Source organism: Mobula birostris, chromosome 5 (assembly GCF_030028105.1).
Source record: "Mobula birostris isolate sMobBir1 chromosome 5, sMobBir1.hap1, whole genome shotgun sequence".
Lineage (NCBI taxonomy): Eukaryota > Metazoa > Chordata > Chondrichthyes > Myliobatiformes > Myliobatidae > Mobula > Mobula birostris.
The window spans coordinates 58,509,856-58,526,835 of NC_092374.1; the positions used below are offsets into that span (position 1 = coordinate 58,509,856).

The window sequence follows — 16,980 nt, forward strand, 5'->3', positions numbered from 1 at the left end:
ATTTCAGCCAATTCATCCCTCAACCTCCGCTCCTTGTATGATGGCCAGTTGAGCCTGTGCTTCAGGCATGCCTTCTGGGATGCAGTCCCTTTTCTCTTTGCTGAATGTAGGAAGTGCTGTACATAGTCCTGCTACTGTCTTAACTAGGATTCAATATTAGTGTCACTTCTTCCATAAAGTTCAACAGCTGGTATTATGAGCGGATGATACCCTTTTTTTCTTCTTTAAGTTAATATCCTGCCTCTCCCTTGGCATAGCAGTGCTTTCATGAACACTTTGCTCGAGTCCACCACTGAAGCTGCATTGATTCTTCCCACAATGATAACTTTCCATGCGGTGCGTCCCTACTTTACAAAAGTCAAAGTCATCTATCATTTCTAACAGGGTACAAGGAGACAAAATAGATACAAGGTCACACAATATCTGTCCTACAAATGCCTTCTCTGTGGTAAACCATATATATATATATGTTGTAACTGAGTTACCCGTCTGGACACGCCCCTCTGCTCCTGTGGCTCCTCCCACAGACCCCTGAATAAAAAGATTGTGCCACTGATCCTCCTCTCAGTCCAGGGCAGATACTCAGCATGGTCGAGGTCACTTTTACTGCTAATGAAAGCCTTTCAGTATTTACTCTACTTCCAGTCTTTTGGAGTAATTGATAGTGCATCATTCTCCCAATCACCCTCATCACAAAACACCCATCTTAGCTATTACTGATCTCATTCTTCAGATTCTTTGTTACCTGATTGGCTGACTCAGTCAAACAACAGATGTCCCTTCTTCTGTATTTTTGCAACCAATGGAAATGAAAACAACATTGCAATCCATATTTTCAGTTGTGGTACTGTTCACAAAGAGTTTCCAAAAGGATTGCTTGTGATCCCTGCTGAGCTAACGCCAATTCTGCCGGGATACCCAACTGCAATATTACCTCACTAGAAATATTCTCCTTCCACCTCTCAAATAGAAAACTTCAGTCTTTTGGAGTTATTGAAGGTGCTTCAGTCTGTCCTGTGTTTTGTGATATCACACCGGAGGAAATATTGTATCATTTGTTAATGCATGCATTACTAAATGACAATAAAAGAGGACTGTGTGTCTTCATAATCTAATCTAATAATCTAATGGTTGTTGGTTCAGGACCCACTCCACAGACTCAGGTATGAAGAACTAGGCCAAGGCTCTGCTGCTCAGTTAGAAGAGCCCTGATTTGTTGGAAATGCAGTTTCTCAGATGAGATATTATACTGAGACACCACTTTGCCCCTCATAAACCAGTATCTTCTGGATGAAGATCAAAGTTTTCCTGAGTGCCTCAAGCAAATGATTCATATAATAAACCAGAGTAAATCAACTAGTTACTTCAAGGATGTTTGCATAACTGCAAGATATCTTGAAACACCAAACCAATGAATTACTTCTGAAGAGTAGGGAATGTTTGAATTATAGCAGCCAAAATGTGCAGGGCAAGATCTAGAGGCAGCAATGAAAAGTGTCCTGTTAATTTATTTCAATAAGGCTAAAGATTGATTATGATAATATGAAGACCTGCCCTGCCCTTGTTCAAAAGCTGCAGCAGGTTATTTTACTTCCACTTGAACAGAGAGGGCCTTAACTTAAATGGCTCATGCAGTGTAACATTCCTTCATTGTGGTACCAGGAGTGTTTAAACTGAACCCCATGCTCGCATCACTGGAGGGAACTTACATGCTCGGGGCAATGGAGCATTGTACTCCCAAAGGATACTGGCTTTCTGAAAGATTGTACTGAGCACTCCATCTAACAAATTTCATGTACTCTTATGTTACTCTCTTAAACATTACGGGTAGCAGAAACTAGCACTTCTCGCACGTTTCTCCTGAAGCTGAGAAAAAAAACACAAAACCGGGTTTTTAAAATAGAGAACTATTTCTAAAAAGCTGGTCAAATAGCTTTCATCTACCAAACCACTATCTATTTGTACATCATTTTATAGGACCATAAGATACAGGAGCAGAATTAGGCCATTTGGCCTATCAAGTCTACTCCACCATTTTGTCATGGTTGATCCATTTTTCCTATCAGCCCTAATCCCCTGCCTTCTCCCCGTATCCCTTCATGCAGTGACCAATCAAGGACCTATCAAACTCTGCCTTAAATATACATAAAGACTTGGCCTCCACAGCTGCCTGTGGCTAAGAATTCCACAGATTCATTACTCTCTGGCTAAATAAATTCCTCCTCATCGAAAGGGGCACCCCTCTATTCTGAGGCTCTGTCCTCTGGTCTTAGACTCTCCCACCATAGGAAACATCCTCTCCACATTCACTCCATCAAGGCCTTTCACCATTTGATAGGTTTCAATAAGGTCACCCCTCATTCTTCTGAATTCTACTGAATACAGCCCCAGAGCCATCAAACGCTCTTCATATGATAAGCCATTCAATCTTGGAATCATTTTCACGAACCTCCTTTGAACCCTCTCCGGTTTTAGCACACCCTTTCTAAGATAAGGATCCAAAGCTGCTCACAATACTCCAAGCGAGATCTCAGCAGCGCTTTATAAAGTCTCAACTTTACGTCATTGCTTTCATATTCTAGTCCTCTTGAAGTGAATGTATTTGCCTTCCTCACCACAGACTCAAACTGCAAATTAACCTTGAGGGAATCCTGTACAAGGACTCCAAGTCCCTTTGCACCACAGTTTTTTGTATTTTCTCTCTATTTAGAAAATAGTCAGACATTTCATTTCTTCTACCAAAGTGTGTAACCATACACTTCCCAACAATTCCATCTGCCATTTCTTTGCTCATTCTCCTAATCTGTCTAAGTATTTCTGTAGCCTCTCTACTTCCTCAAAACTACTTGACACTCCACCTATCTTCATATTGTCTGTAAACTTTGCCACAAAGCCATCAATTCCATCATTCAAATCACTGACATACACCATAAAAAGAATTGGTCCCAACACAGACCCCTGTGGAACATCACTAGTCACCGGCAGCCAACCAGAAAAGGCTCCCTTTATTCCCAGCCTTTTCCTCCTGCCAATCAGCCACTGCTTTATCCATGCTAGAATCTTTCCTGTAATACCATGGGCTCGTAGCTTGTTAAGCAGCCTCATGCGTGGCACCTTGTGTGGCCTTCTGAAAATCTAAGTACACAACATTAACCGATTCTCCTTTGTCTGTCTTGTTTGTTGTTTCTTCAAAGAATTCTAACAGATTTTTCAGGCAAGATTTTCCCTTTAGAAAACCATGCTGACTATGGCCTATTTTATCAAGTGTCTCCAAGTACCCTGAGACCTCATCCTTAATTTGGCACAGACTAGAAGGGCCGAGGTGGTCTGTTTCCGTGCTGTAATGGTTATATGGTTATATGGTTAATGATCGACTCCAACATCTTCCTAACCACCGAGGTCAGACTAACTGGCCTATAGTTTCCTTTCTTCTGCCTCTCTCTCTTCTTGAAGAGTGAAGTGACATTTGTAATTTTCTAGTCTTCCTGAACCATTCCAGAATTTAGTGATTCATGAAAGATTATTACTAATGTCTCAATGTCTCAGCCACCTCTTTCACAACCCTAGAGTGTACACCTCTGGCCCAGGTAACTTACCTACCTTCAGACCTTTCAGTTTCCCAGGAACCTTCTCACTAGTTATGGTAACTTCACACACTTCATGACCCCTGACACCTGTGGTCCGATATCCACACTTGCCTCTCTTTTATACTTCATGTATCTGAAGAAACTTTTGGTATCCTCTTTAATATTATTGGCTCACTTACTTTTGTATTCCATCTTTACCTTCTCAATGACTTTTTTTATTTGCTTTCTGTTAGTTTTAAAAATCTTCCCAATCATCTAACTTCCCACTAAGTTTGCTCTAGAATATGCCTTCTCTTTGACTTTTATGTTGGCTTTGATTTCTCTTCTTAGCCACAGTTGTGTCATCTTTCCTTTAGAATAATTTTTCCTCTTTGGGATGTATGTATCCTGTGCCTTCTGAGTTGCTTCCAGAAATTCCAGCCATTGCTGCTCTGCTGTCATCCCTGCCTGTGTCTATTTCCAATCAATTCTGGCCAACTCCTCTCTCATGCCTCTGTAATTCCCTTTACTCCACTGTAATACTGATATATCTGACTTTAGCTTCTCCTTCTCAAATTTCAGGGTGCATTTGATCATGTTATAATCACTTCCCCTAACGGCTCTTTTACCTTAAGCTCTCTAATAAATTCCAGTTCATTGCACAACACCCAACCTGGAAAAACTGATCCCCTAATGGGCTCAACCATGAGCTGCTCTAAAAAGCCATCTCATAGGCATTCAAGTAAGTCCCCCTCCAGGAATCCAGCACCAACCTGATTTTTCCAATCTACCTGCATATTGACGTCCCCCACGACTATTGTAACATTGCCCTTTTGGCATCCATTTTCTATCTCCCATTGTAATTTGTAGGCTGCATCCTTACTACTGTGGGGGGTGGGGGTGTACAACTCTCATAAGGGGCTTTTTACATTTGCAGTTCCTTAGCTCTATTCACAGTGAATCTTTGATGTTTATAAATTTTGATCTTTATATATTTACAGTTCAAATAGGAAAAATACTTACCTGCAAAGGATCTGTTATTGTAACACCAAATTTGTTTCTCTTTCCACAGATACAGCCTGACTATTTGTAGTATTTTCTGTTTTTATTACAAAAGATATATCTATCCTTCCTGTCCTTAGATTCAATGGTACATAGATTGTCAAATCCATCTTCATTTAGCCGTGCTGAGAGCCACCTATAGCAATGGATTTGTCTTCCCACTTTATTGAGTGAATTACAGATTCAAACTCACATGCATCAGTAAAACTCAGCATTTGGATTTGTCACAGGACACCACTGCACTTTTCAATTTGCTGGCACATTGATGAAATGCTTAAGTTCCATTCAACTCAGTAAAAATTAAATTATAAATACTCTAGCACTATGGAGGAAAGAGTGGGTGTCAAGTCCACTTCTTAACTTCTTCTGAAGATAAGTCACTTCTTAACTTTATCCCCAGGACATTGATTTCAGGTTGCTAGTCACAAGCTGAGTACACTGTAAAGTTGGTTATCTTGGAAATTACTTGGCTGTGTTAAAATAGCCCCATGACTATATCATCAGACAGATAGCCCAAGAACATTAAATATTCCTCTCTAGGCCAGATCCTTTTAAACTTATTATTTACATCTCAACGAGACTTTGATCTCGAAGATGGAAGAATAACATTTCCCAAATTGTCGTCATCAAAGGTCAGATAGATGAGTTTCTCTTCACTACAGACAGAAACACTGCCGTTACAAAGGCTTTTGATTCCATCCCAGTCAGAACAAAATAACTTCAAGAAAGTAGGAGTATCCAACCCAAACCCAGCCAATATAAATACAACAAAAAAGCCTAACTAAAGTGGTTTGGAGAATTTCGATCACTGCCCAGATCAGAATCCTGAAGTGGTATCGCAGCTAAAGTTAAGTACGCCAAAGCTTTTAAAATTCCGTAAAACACATGAGTAATGCTATCTGGCCTGCTATCCTCCCTTATTTGGGTAGCATTTACTGAGACCATGTCTTCCTTCCCTAACAGTTGCCCAGCTCATTAGCTTGGCATTGTAGAATAAAAAGTTAAATTTATTTTTGCAGCTACAGGTAAGTGGAAATAAAAATAGAACCTCATTGAAATATACAAGCCTACCAGAATGTGAGGGGTGAATAACAGGCCACTGTTTCAAGAATAGTTCCAATATTGAACTGATTAAGAATCTCTAGCCTAATTAATAATCTTTCTGCCAAACCTGCTCCCATTGATTAAGCTAGTGGATATTTGAACATTTTCTGGTTTTTTTCAGACAAATTGGATTCAACCTGTAGCTGTCAAGATATTAAATAAATTCTGATAAAGACAATTCAAGAGATGTCATTGCAAAAGTAAATTATTTACACATTATCACATTGATTCTCTGGGGTTCACTGTGCACAATTTAGCTGCTTTGCCTTTTACTTTTAAGAAACTTTCTAAGTGCTTCACAGATTATAAAGTACTTTATTTTGATCTAAGGCTGTAACTGATGCCAGAGAAATGCAAAACTTTCCTTTCAAAGTGATTGGAGAATTCACAAAATAACTCAAACAGTTGCAAAAGGTTGCTTACGTACCCTTTTGAAGGTGGTGCACCAACTTGTTCCACGTATTGTGTGCTGTCACACTTCTCTGCATGCGTTTTACTTGTGCTAACGTGACTTGTTCAGTCTATATATATACATATACATCTCAATGAAATACTCCAAGACAGTGTAATGGCCCTGGTGCTGGTAGGGAGGTACTTTGCCCTTCCAAATTACTTACTAGTCTAACAAATTCTTTGTGAATGCCATTAGCAGAGAAATAGTCTTAGAGGAAAAATATCTTATGATTCTGACCACAGTGCCATTTGGATTAAATTCCCTATCAATGGTTTCATTAATGTTTTTCAGACCCCCTCTCAAATCAAGTTAGAACTGTCCACATCTATTTAGAGAACAGAGAGACAGCTGAAGATTGGGAACAAGTGGTGTGATTGACATAACCAAGGGAGACAACTATCAGCAGCTGCTAAAGCCAGAGAGTTCCAGCAACTTCCAGCAGCTTTCTTATTCCTTTGTTAAGTTTACCATGTGATATGCTGATTTTATTTTGGCACCTGTAGCCATATTTAAGTGAAAATGGATACAAAATTCTCTGGCCTGGAGGATTGTGGAGGCTGGCTCAAAAGGGGTTGTTAAAGAGAAAGTAGACACATTTATTGAAGATCGCAAAATTGAGAGCTAGGGAAAACTGGCAGAAAAGAGGTGATGAGGCCTGCAGCTGATCAACCACAATTGCATTAAATGGCTGGGGAGGCGTGAGGGCCGAATGGATTATCCCTGTTCCGATTTTCTTGTTTTTATGTTTAAGTCTGTGCTAGCACTCCCAATGCACTTCTGAGAGCCAGCTACCTTCAAAGAAATTAATCAATGCATTGCCTGCTCACTCTAATGAGATAAGCTATGTATCCTGGCACTAATTAACGTTAAATATGTAACAGAGAACATTGCAGGACCTTCAGCCCACAATATCAGTACGGAACACAATGTCAAATTAAACTATAGCTCTTCAGTCTTCTCATGATCCATATCCCTCCATTCCCTGCATATTCATGTGTCTAACAGCTCTTAAATTCCACTATCACATCTGTTTCCACCACTATCCCCATCAATCTATTTCAGGCATCTAACAATCGCTGTGTAAAACAATTGACCCACACATCTTAAAACTTACATCCTCTCAACTTTAAAGACACACCCCCTAATATTTGAAATTTCTACCCTGGGAAATAGTATGTTGACTGCCTACTCAATCTGTTCCTCTCACAATGTTTTAAACTTCTGTCTCAGATACCAGAGAAAACAATAAAGTTTGCCTACTATCTCACTATAGCTCATGGAGATGTTGGTGGTGGCTCACATGCCCTCTAATTTAGGCAACATCATAGTAAACCTCTTCAGTGCCTTTTTGAAAGCTTTTCCTGTAACAAGCAACTAGAATTGCATACAATATTCCAGTGCAGCCTAACCAAATTTTATATATCGGTAACATCGCTTCCTTACTCTTATACTCAGTATAGTGACCAGTAAGGGCAAGCACGTTATGCATCTTCTTTATCATCCTAGCTACTTGCATTAACACTGTAAGGGACCTGCAGACTTGGATCCTGAGATCCATTTGTACAACAAGGTCTTGCCATTAGCTGTACACTTTCTCTTTATATTCCCTGCATGTTTGATTGGGTTAAAACCCTCTCTGGTATTTCTTCCCTCATATCTGTAACTGATGTGTCATTTGAAAGCCATCTGCACTGTCCACAACTCTACCAAAATATATGTTGTCTGAAAACATGCTCACCCATTTACATTTTCACTCTATTTTATATATATTTGTGTGTATAAAATATATATAGTAATGAGAGAGAGAGAGAGAGAGAGACAGACAGAAGTAGTAGAAGTTTTTCTGGTATTTTGGGTTATACCTCATTGAGCATCATATGAACTGGCCATCATCAAATTGGTGTTTGTGGGATCTCATTGGGCTGAGATCACTGTGCTTCCTTTGGTGGACTGTATTTTGAAAATACCTTTATTGCCAAAAAAGTAGTTTGACCACTTGTTTCTATTTGGGAGAATCAGGCGCTATAAAATTAACCAGCCTCATCCCCTGTTTTCAGTTGGCAATAGGTTTACAATTGTCATATATACAGAACTATAATGAAAGTGGTTTCAAATGGGCCGAATAGCCTTTTCAGCACTGTCCTTCTCTACGGCTCAATAAAAGTGTTGTCTTGCATGCCACCCAGATGGATCACTCCTAAAATTGAGGCAGTACAAAAAGAAAAAGTAATAACAGAATGTAGAATAACAGGCTCTGCTGGTTACAGAGAAGGTGTAGTGCAAGCTTTCAGTAAGGTGCCTGGCCCATGATAAGATAGACTGAGAGACCACAACTTCACCTTTGTTGTGCAAGAGGTCCATTCACAAGCCCTATAACAGTGGCATAGAAACTGCACTTGCGTCAGTGGTGCACGTTTTTAAGCTTTTAGATCTTTTGCCTAATGGAAGCTGGAAGAAAATTGATTAGGTGGTGGGGGGGGGGGGAGAAATCTTTGATTATATTGGCTGCAGTAGACAGTCCATGGAGGGGAGATTGGTTTTTGAGATATGCTGAGCTTTGTTCACAATTCTGTAATTTCTTGTGGTCTTGGGCAGAGCAATTGCCATACCAAGCTGTGATGCCTCTGGGTGGGATGCTTTCTATGGTACACCTGTGAAAATAGATATAGAAACAGCAAGCATCCCATTCTATCCTTTTGGAATGGTAGTCACCCAAGGTGGTCTGGCAATTCCTGGAAGGATTGTAAAAGATACTGTTAAAAATGGAAGCCCTTTCTTCTAGTATGAAATGCAAATTTGATTCCCACAGTAAAATATCATAAGGGCTACATCTGGGTGATTTTGTTTCACTCAAGAAATACACAACAATCCCTTATCCAAATACACCAGATGGATGCAAATTATTGCTGCACAGTAAGGTTACAACAAGGTCAAAAGCTCTATTGCGACTAAGACACAACGCGCTGCGTGATTTATTTGTGTGAACTGAATGACAAGCAAAAAATTGGGAACAATGATTGGGAACTACTGATTCACCATGGTGCTTCGGAAGATGGGGGTACAAGACTCAGCAGATGCTGAAATCTCGAGTTAAAGACAAACCACAGGAGGAACTCAACAGTTCAAACAACATCTGCAGAGCGAAAGGAACTGACAATGTTCCGAATGAAATCCCTGCAGCCAGTCCTACCAATCACTGTGTTTGCCCTGGACTGGTTTAACTTCCTGAAATGCATCACTTCCTCTTGTCTGAGTTAAACTCCATGGGCCATTCCTTTGCTCTCTTTCCCAGTTGATCTATACCCTGTTGTAACCTTACATAATCATTTTCATTGTCCACTACACAATCCACAAACTTACTAACCAATCAATGAATTGCTCTTTTAATCCTTTTCTAGTTTTTGATCCTGCCTGGCTGTCCTACTATGTACACCGGTATCTATGTACTCAGTGGCCACTTTATTAGGTACCCCTTTACACCTGCTGATTAATGTATGTATCTAAACAGCCAGTCATGTGGCAGCAACTGAACTAATAAAAGCATATAGACATGGTCAAGTGGTTCAGTAGTTGTTCAGAGCAAACATCACAATAGGGAAAAAATGTGATCTAGATTACTTTGACCGTGGAATATTTGATGGTACCAGATGGAGTGGTTTGAGTACTTCAGAAACTGCTGATTTCCTAGCATTTTCATGCACAACGGTCTCCAGAGTTTACAGAGAATGGTCGGAAAAATAAAAAATATCCAGCAAGTGGCAGTTCTGTGGGTGAAAACACCTTATTAACGAGGAGATTGGCCAGACTGGTTCAAGCTAACAGGAAGGTAACAGTAGTTCAATTAACCATGTGTTACAACAGTGGTGTGCAGAAGAGCATCTCTGAACGCACAACCCGTCAGACTTCGAAGTGGATGGGTTACAGGAGAAGGTGACCACCAACATGCACTAAGTGGCCCGTTAATAGGTCCAGGAGGTTCCTAAAAAACTGGCCACTGAGTGTACAGTATATCATCTCATGGGTTCTCATTGTCTGTAAATCTCACTTTATTTTCTCTCCAGGATGCGTTATCGAATTTTCGACCCACATTTCCTGTTTAACCCCTCTGAGGTAAAGTGGTGTTAAAGAACGAAAATAGTTTTAATTCTTTTATCCCCCATGTATTTGGAAATGCTGCTCAATGTGCCTGTCAGGTATTATGTGTAACCTGCGACGCTGAAACACCATTGCACAGAACAATGCCTCTCAGTGTGAGATGTTTGTGCAGTCGTTTGTTCCTCAATACCTCCTTTATAATCAGAATGGAACGAGTTAATGAACCTCCCAGACATCCACAATCACCCCATCTTCTCGCTGCCTTGACAGTGATAGAGATACCTATCACCCTAAGAGCCTCCGCGACCAACGACCAACACATCATTCTCCACAACTTCAGCCATCTCCAAAGGGATCCTGCCACCGAACATATCTCTACCCATGCCCCCTACTCCCCCACCCCCACTCTCCGCTTTCTGCAGGGATCACTCCCTCTGTGATTCATTGACCATTCGTCCCTCCCCACTAATCCTCCTCCTGGCGCTTATCTCTGGAAATGGCCAAAGCACTACACCTACCCATTCATCTCCTCCCACACCTCCATTCAGGGCCCCAAACAGTCCTTCCAGGTGAGGCAACACTTAACCTGCAAATCTGCTGAGGTCACCTGCTGTGTCCACCACTCCCAATGCAACCTCCTCTACATTGGTGAGACCCGTCTTAAATTGGGAGACCACCTCATCAAGCACCACTGTTCCATCCACTAAAAGTGGGAATTCCCAGTGGCCCATCAGTTTAATCTCGTTCTGACACGTCGGTCCATGGCCTCCTCTTCTACCACAATGAGGCCAAGCTCAAGATGGAGGAGCAACAGCTTATATTCCGTCTGGGTAGCCTCCAACCTGATGGCATAAATATTGATATCTCCGTTAAAAAATTTCCATCCCCCAGCGCTCTTCTCCTGTTCCCCATTCTAGCCTTTTACCTCTTCTCACCTGCCTATCATCTCCCCCTGTGTCCCCTCCTCCTTCCCTTTCTCCTATGGTCCACCCTCCTTTCTTATTAGATTCCTTCTTCTTCATCCCTTAACCTTTTCTACCCACCTGGCTTCACCTATCACCTCCTTCCACCTTTTTATTCTGGCATCTTCCATCTTCCTTTCCAGTTCTGAAGAAGGGTCTTGGCCTGAAATGTCGACTGTTTATTCATTTCCATGGATGCTGCCTGACCTGCTGAGCTCCTCCAGCTTTTTGCGTGTGTCGCCTTTGGAAATAGCAGAATAAACTTTCTCCAATGCTTTAATTTGTGTTCTGAATACAGAAGGATCTGCTTATTCTGATGAAGAATTGGGCCATTTGGCCCATGGGTCCATTCTATCTCCTTGGGAAGCAACCTAATCAATTCTGCCTCCCATCCTTGATTCCCCTGCAATCAATTCACCCTCATGTGCTAATCAACTTCCTTGTTATGCTTTTACTGAAGATTGTTGTTGTTCACTCCCCAGAAGGCATTAATGTTACCACTTGTTTACCTGGCTTCAGAGCACAGATATGTCTATATAATAACTCTAATAGTGCTCTTAAGATCTAAAATCATAACCCAACAACAATGAAGATCAATAACAGGACTGCAGTTGCTGGAAATCTGAAATAAAAACAGAAAATGCTGAAACAATCTGCAGGTCAAAGGGCACTGGTCTTCAAGCTGAAACATGAACTCTGCCTGTCAGAGGGTTGCTGACTCAGCTAGTTCCATCAATGGCCCAATCCTCCCCAGCATCAAGGACAACTTGCAAAGGCAGTGGCATCAAGAGAGTGGCATCCATCATTAAGAACCCTCATCATCCAAGACCTGCTCTCTTCTCATTACTGCCATCAGGGAGAAAATACAGGAGCTGAAACCCACACTCAGCATTTTAGAAACAGTTTCCTACTGTCTGCCATCAGACATCTGGACAGTCCATGAAATCATGAACACTATTTCACCATTCCTCTTGTGTACTATTTATTATTTATTTTTATTTTCACAACTTATATCACTGGCAATAAACCGGATTTTGATTCTGATTCTAATCCCAAAGATATTATCTGACCTATTGTATGTTTCCAGCATTTTCTGTTTTTATTAATCAACCATGAATTTCTCACTTTATTTTTCATTGCAGTTAGGGCTGGATTTTTTTTAACTTTATATTTGTATTTTGTTTTTGGCCCAAATCCAAGTGTGAGGAGGAATGCCCTGCTGTTTGGACGATTTAACAGCCGGGCCGGATCATTTGAAAAGGTAGGGTGTTAGGACATGAGGCAGGGGTCAGACAGGTTCTGCTTGCTGCTCCGTGACGTTTACTCAGCTCTGTGCTGAACTGAGGCTGACACTGTGGCCTGCTCTGGCTGCTCCAGGCTTCATGCTCCAGGACTCAGTTTGGTTTGAATGCTGTTTACATTATTGATTGCACAATTTGTGTTCTTTCTCTCTCTCTCTCTTCACTCTGAATGTTTGACCATCTTTTTTATAGATTCTTTTAGAACATAGAAATCTACAGCACGTTACAGGCCCTTTGGCCCACAATGCTGTGCAAACCATTTAACCTACTCTAGAAACTGCCAGGAATTTCCCTACCACATAGCCCTCTTTTTTACTAAAGTCCATGTACCTAATCTATGAGTGTCTTAAAAGACCCTATTGTATCTGCTTCTACCACCTTCACTGGCAGTGCATTCCATGCACTCACCACTCACTGTGTGAAAAACTTAATTCTGATGTACCCCTTGCACCTACTTCCAAGCACCTTAAAACTATGCCCCCTCATGTTAGCCATTTCAGCCCTGGGAAAAAGCCTCTGACTATCCCCACAATCAATGCCTCTCATCATCTTATACACTTCTATCAGGTCACCTCTCATCCTCCATCACTCCAAGGAGAAAAGGCCAAGTTCACTCAACCTATTCTCATTAGGCATGCTCTCCAATCCAGGCAACATCCTTGTAAATCTCCTCTGCACTCTCCCTATAGTATCCACATCCTTCCTGTAGTGAGGTGACCAGAACTGAACACAGTAGCCCCAAGTGGTCTTACATAGCTTTAACATTACCTCACGGCTCTTGAACCCAATTCCATGGTTGATGAATGCCAACATACCATATGCCTTCTTAACAACACTGTCAACCTGCGCAGCAGCTTTGAGTGTCCTATGGAAATGGACCCCAAGATCTCTCAGATCCTCCACACTGCCGAGAGTCTTACCATTAATATTATATTCTGTCTTCAAATTTGACCTACTGAAATGAACCACTTCACACTTATCTGGATTGAACTCCATCTGCCACTTCTCAGTCCAGTTCTGCATCCTATTGATGTCCTGCTGTAACCTTTGACAACTCTCCAGACTATCCACAACACCCACAACTTTTGTGTCATCAGCAAACTTCTTCATCCAGGTCATTTATAAAAATCACAAAGAGGAGGGGTCCCAGAACAGATCCCTGTGGAACACTACTGGTCACTGTCCTCCATGCAGAGTACAAACAGTCTACAACCACATTTTGCTTTCTGTGGGCAAGCCAATTCTGGATCCACAAAGCAAGGTCTCTTTGGATCCCATGCCTCATTACTTTCTGAATTGAGACTTCTGAATGGGGAACCTTACCTTTTAAAGATTAAAAATTATTTTAAAGATTGAAAAGTTTTGGTGATAATAAAAAACCCCACTAAGCAGAAAAAGTGGGGGAAAACCCCCATTAGGTGTACAACCCCAGAGCCATGCTTCATAGAAAAAACTTCTAAAGATAAACATCAAACTGCCAGCAAGAAAAAAATACCAAAAATTTACAATTAGATCATGGAGAAAATCTATCAATTAACCCAAATGATAATAACAAGCAAATGAACCCCATCTTTTCTCAAAATCAAGTAAAGAAGCAAATCTCAAGGTTCTATAATGTATACATACTTTGATAGTAAAGGTACTTTGAACTTTAGATTTTCAATCTGTGTAAAATCAGATATTTTAAATTTTGTCAAATGTAACAGCTTTCAATTTTTACAATAGATAGCAACTAAATTTGAGATGACAAGAAATGATAGTTGCACATTCAAATTCATTGTATTTTCCACCTGGGTTATGTACTCATATCACTGACAAGTCTATCCAATTTATTTGCAACATCTGGGAGAAACTGAAATCTGATATACTTGGCTGAAGTTATTTTTAAATAATTGAAAATACCAGATTTTGCAAAACAACAATAATAGCCAAAGAGATCCCATTCTCTTGAGAGTCAATGTACAGAAAGACATTTATCTGCCACAGGAAGGAACAGCGCACAGCTCCTTAATTGTAACATCGTCCTTGTTGTAAGTGTCCTTGACTCCATCACATAATGAACTACTTGGCTTAAACCTTCAATTATCCTTGAACTACAAGAAATCAAAAGAGCCCCGCAGCAGACACTGTCCCTACTCATATTCTCAAACTGAGCCCGAGGAACCACTGTCACAAATTTAACATCAATCCTGCCTCCCTTTTCTGAGAAGAGGAGGGACTTAGCCACTGTGGTGATGCCAAAATAGTGACCATCTTCAGAAGAGAAGACAAGTTTGATTCTGGTAGATATAGAGGAGTCTCCCTATTGCCTGCCGTACTCGAGGACATGCACTTAACGTGAAATGGGAAGAGTTCACAGGAGATGTGCAGGACAAGTTGCTTTACACACAGAGAGCTGGATACCTACATGCGCTGCTAGGGGTGGTAGTGGAAGCAAGTCTGATAGAAGCATATAAGAGGCTTTTGCATAGGCATATGGATGTATAGAAAATGGTAAGATATGGAATTTGTGTCGGAAGAAGAGATTAATTTAGTTAGACATTTAAATACTACTTTAATTAGTTCAGCACGACATCATGGGCTGAAGGCCCTGTTCCTCTGCTATACTGATATGCGCTCCATGTTTTAGGTTGCTAATCCCACTTGCTGTCCACTTGCTGTACATAGTCCATATCCCTCCACTCCCCGCCTGTTCACATGCCTGCCTAAATGTCCCTTGAATATCGTATCTGTTTTCACTGCTTCCCCTTGCAGCATGTCCCAAGCAACGGATACTCCCTGTGAAAAAAAATTACCTACCTCATAAATCTCCTTTGAACTGTACCTCTCTCACCTTAAACCTTTGCTCACTCGTACATACAATTCCACACTGGGGAAAAGACTGAATTGCTACCCTACCTATGCCCTATCTGTCAGAATTTTATAAACTGCTATAAGGTGGCTCTTCAGCGAACATGGTCAAAGTTTGTCTAACCTCTCCTCACAGCTATTATTTCAAAAACCAGATGATGTCTTGGTAAATCTCTTCTGCACCTTCTTCAAAACCTCCACATACTTCCTGTAATGGGGCAACTGGAACTGCGGATGATATTCCAAGTGAGACTTAACCGAAGTTTTATACAGATGCAATGTGACTTGCCAGCTTGTTTACTCAGTACTTTGACAGGTAAGCATGCCATTAGCCTTTTTACCACCCTGTTGACTTGTGTTGCCACTTTCAGTGACTTGCACCTCAAGATCCCTCTGTACATCAGGATTCCTAAAGGCCCTACCATTTACAGTGTACTTTCCTCTTGCATTTGACCTCCAAAAGTTGCAGATTTGGCAGCAGGCAAAAGGAGCAGGTCATCTGATCTTCAAGCCTGCTCCGATATTTATAACTTCATGAAATAAAATAAAAATGACTTAATAACTTCATGGCTGATTTTCTACCAATATTTTTCTGTCCTATCTCCATGTACTTTGATTTCCTTATTATAGAATGAACTCCATGACAGAGCCCTCCATGCCCTCTGAGGCAGTGATTTCCCAAGATTCACCAGCTTGTGAGTGAAGCAAACTCTCTTCACTTCAATCCTAAATAGCCTATTCCTTAGTTTAAAACTATGTTCCCAAGTTCTTAACTCCTCAAATAAGGGAACTATACTCCACACATCTTTCATAGAAACATAGAAATCCTACAGCAGAATACAGGCCCTTCAGCCCACAATGCTGTGCCGAACACATACTTTCTTTAGAAGTTACCATTGGTTACCCATAGTCCTCTATTTTTCTAAGCTTCATGTACCTATCCAGGAGCCTCTTAAAAGACCCCATCATATCCGCCTCTACCACCGTTGCCAGCAGCAAATTCCACGCACTCACCGCTCTCTGCGTAAAAAACTTACCCCTGTCATCACCTCTGTACTTACTTCCAAGCACCTTAAAACTGTATCTTCTCACGTTAGCCTTTTCAGCCTTGGGAAAAAGCCTCTGACTATCCACGAGATCAATGCCCCTCATCATCTTATACACCTCTATCAGGTCACCTCTCATCCTACATCGCTCCAAGGAGAAAAGGCCAAGTTCACACTACCTGTTCTCATTAGGCATGCTCCCCAATCCAGGCAACATCCTTGTAAACCTCCTCTGCACCCACATCCTTCCTGTAGTGAGGTGACCAGAACTGAGTACAATACTCCAAGTGGGGTCTGACAAGGGTCCTATATAGCTGTAACATTACCTCTCGGCTTTTGAACTCAATCCCACGGTTGGTGAAGGCCAATACACTGGATGCCTTCTTAACCACACAGTCAACCTGTGCAGCAGCTTTGAGTGTCCTGTGAGCGCGGACCCCAAGATCCCTCTGATCCTCTACACTGCCAAGGGTCATACTATATTCTGCCATCATATTTGACCTACCAAAATGAATCACCTCATACTTATTTGGGTTGAAT

At 41.2% G+C, this 16,980-nt stretch overlaps 1 protein-coding gene across 1 annotated transcript in view; it reads right to left on the reverse strand.

Moving 5' to 3' along the window:
• The window catches only part of unc45b (unc-45 myosin chaperone B), a 72,403-nt gene extending 66,153 nt beyond the window's left edge, over positions 1-6,250 (reverse strand). Inside the window, exon 1 of the mRNA XM_072258068.1 lies at positions 6,160-6,250. The gene's annotated coding sequence lies outside the window, so the exon portion shown is untranslated. The remainder of the gene's footprint in view (positions 1-6,159) is intronic.
• Positions 6,251-16,980: the final 10,730 nt, after the last annotated feature.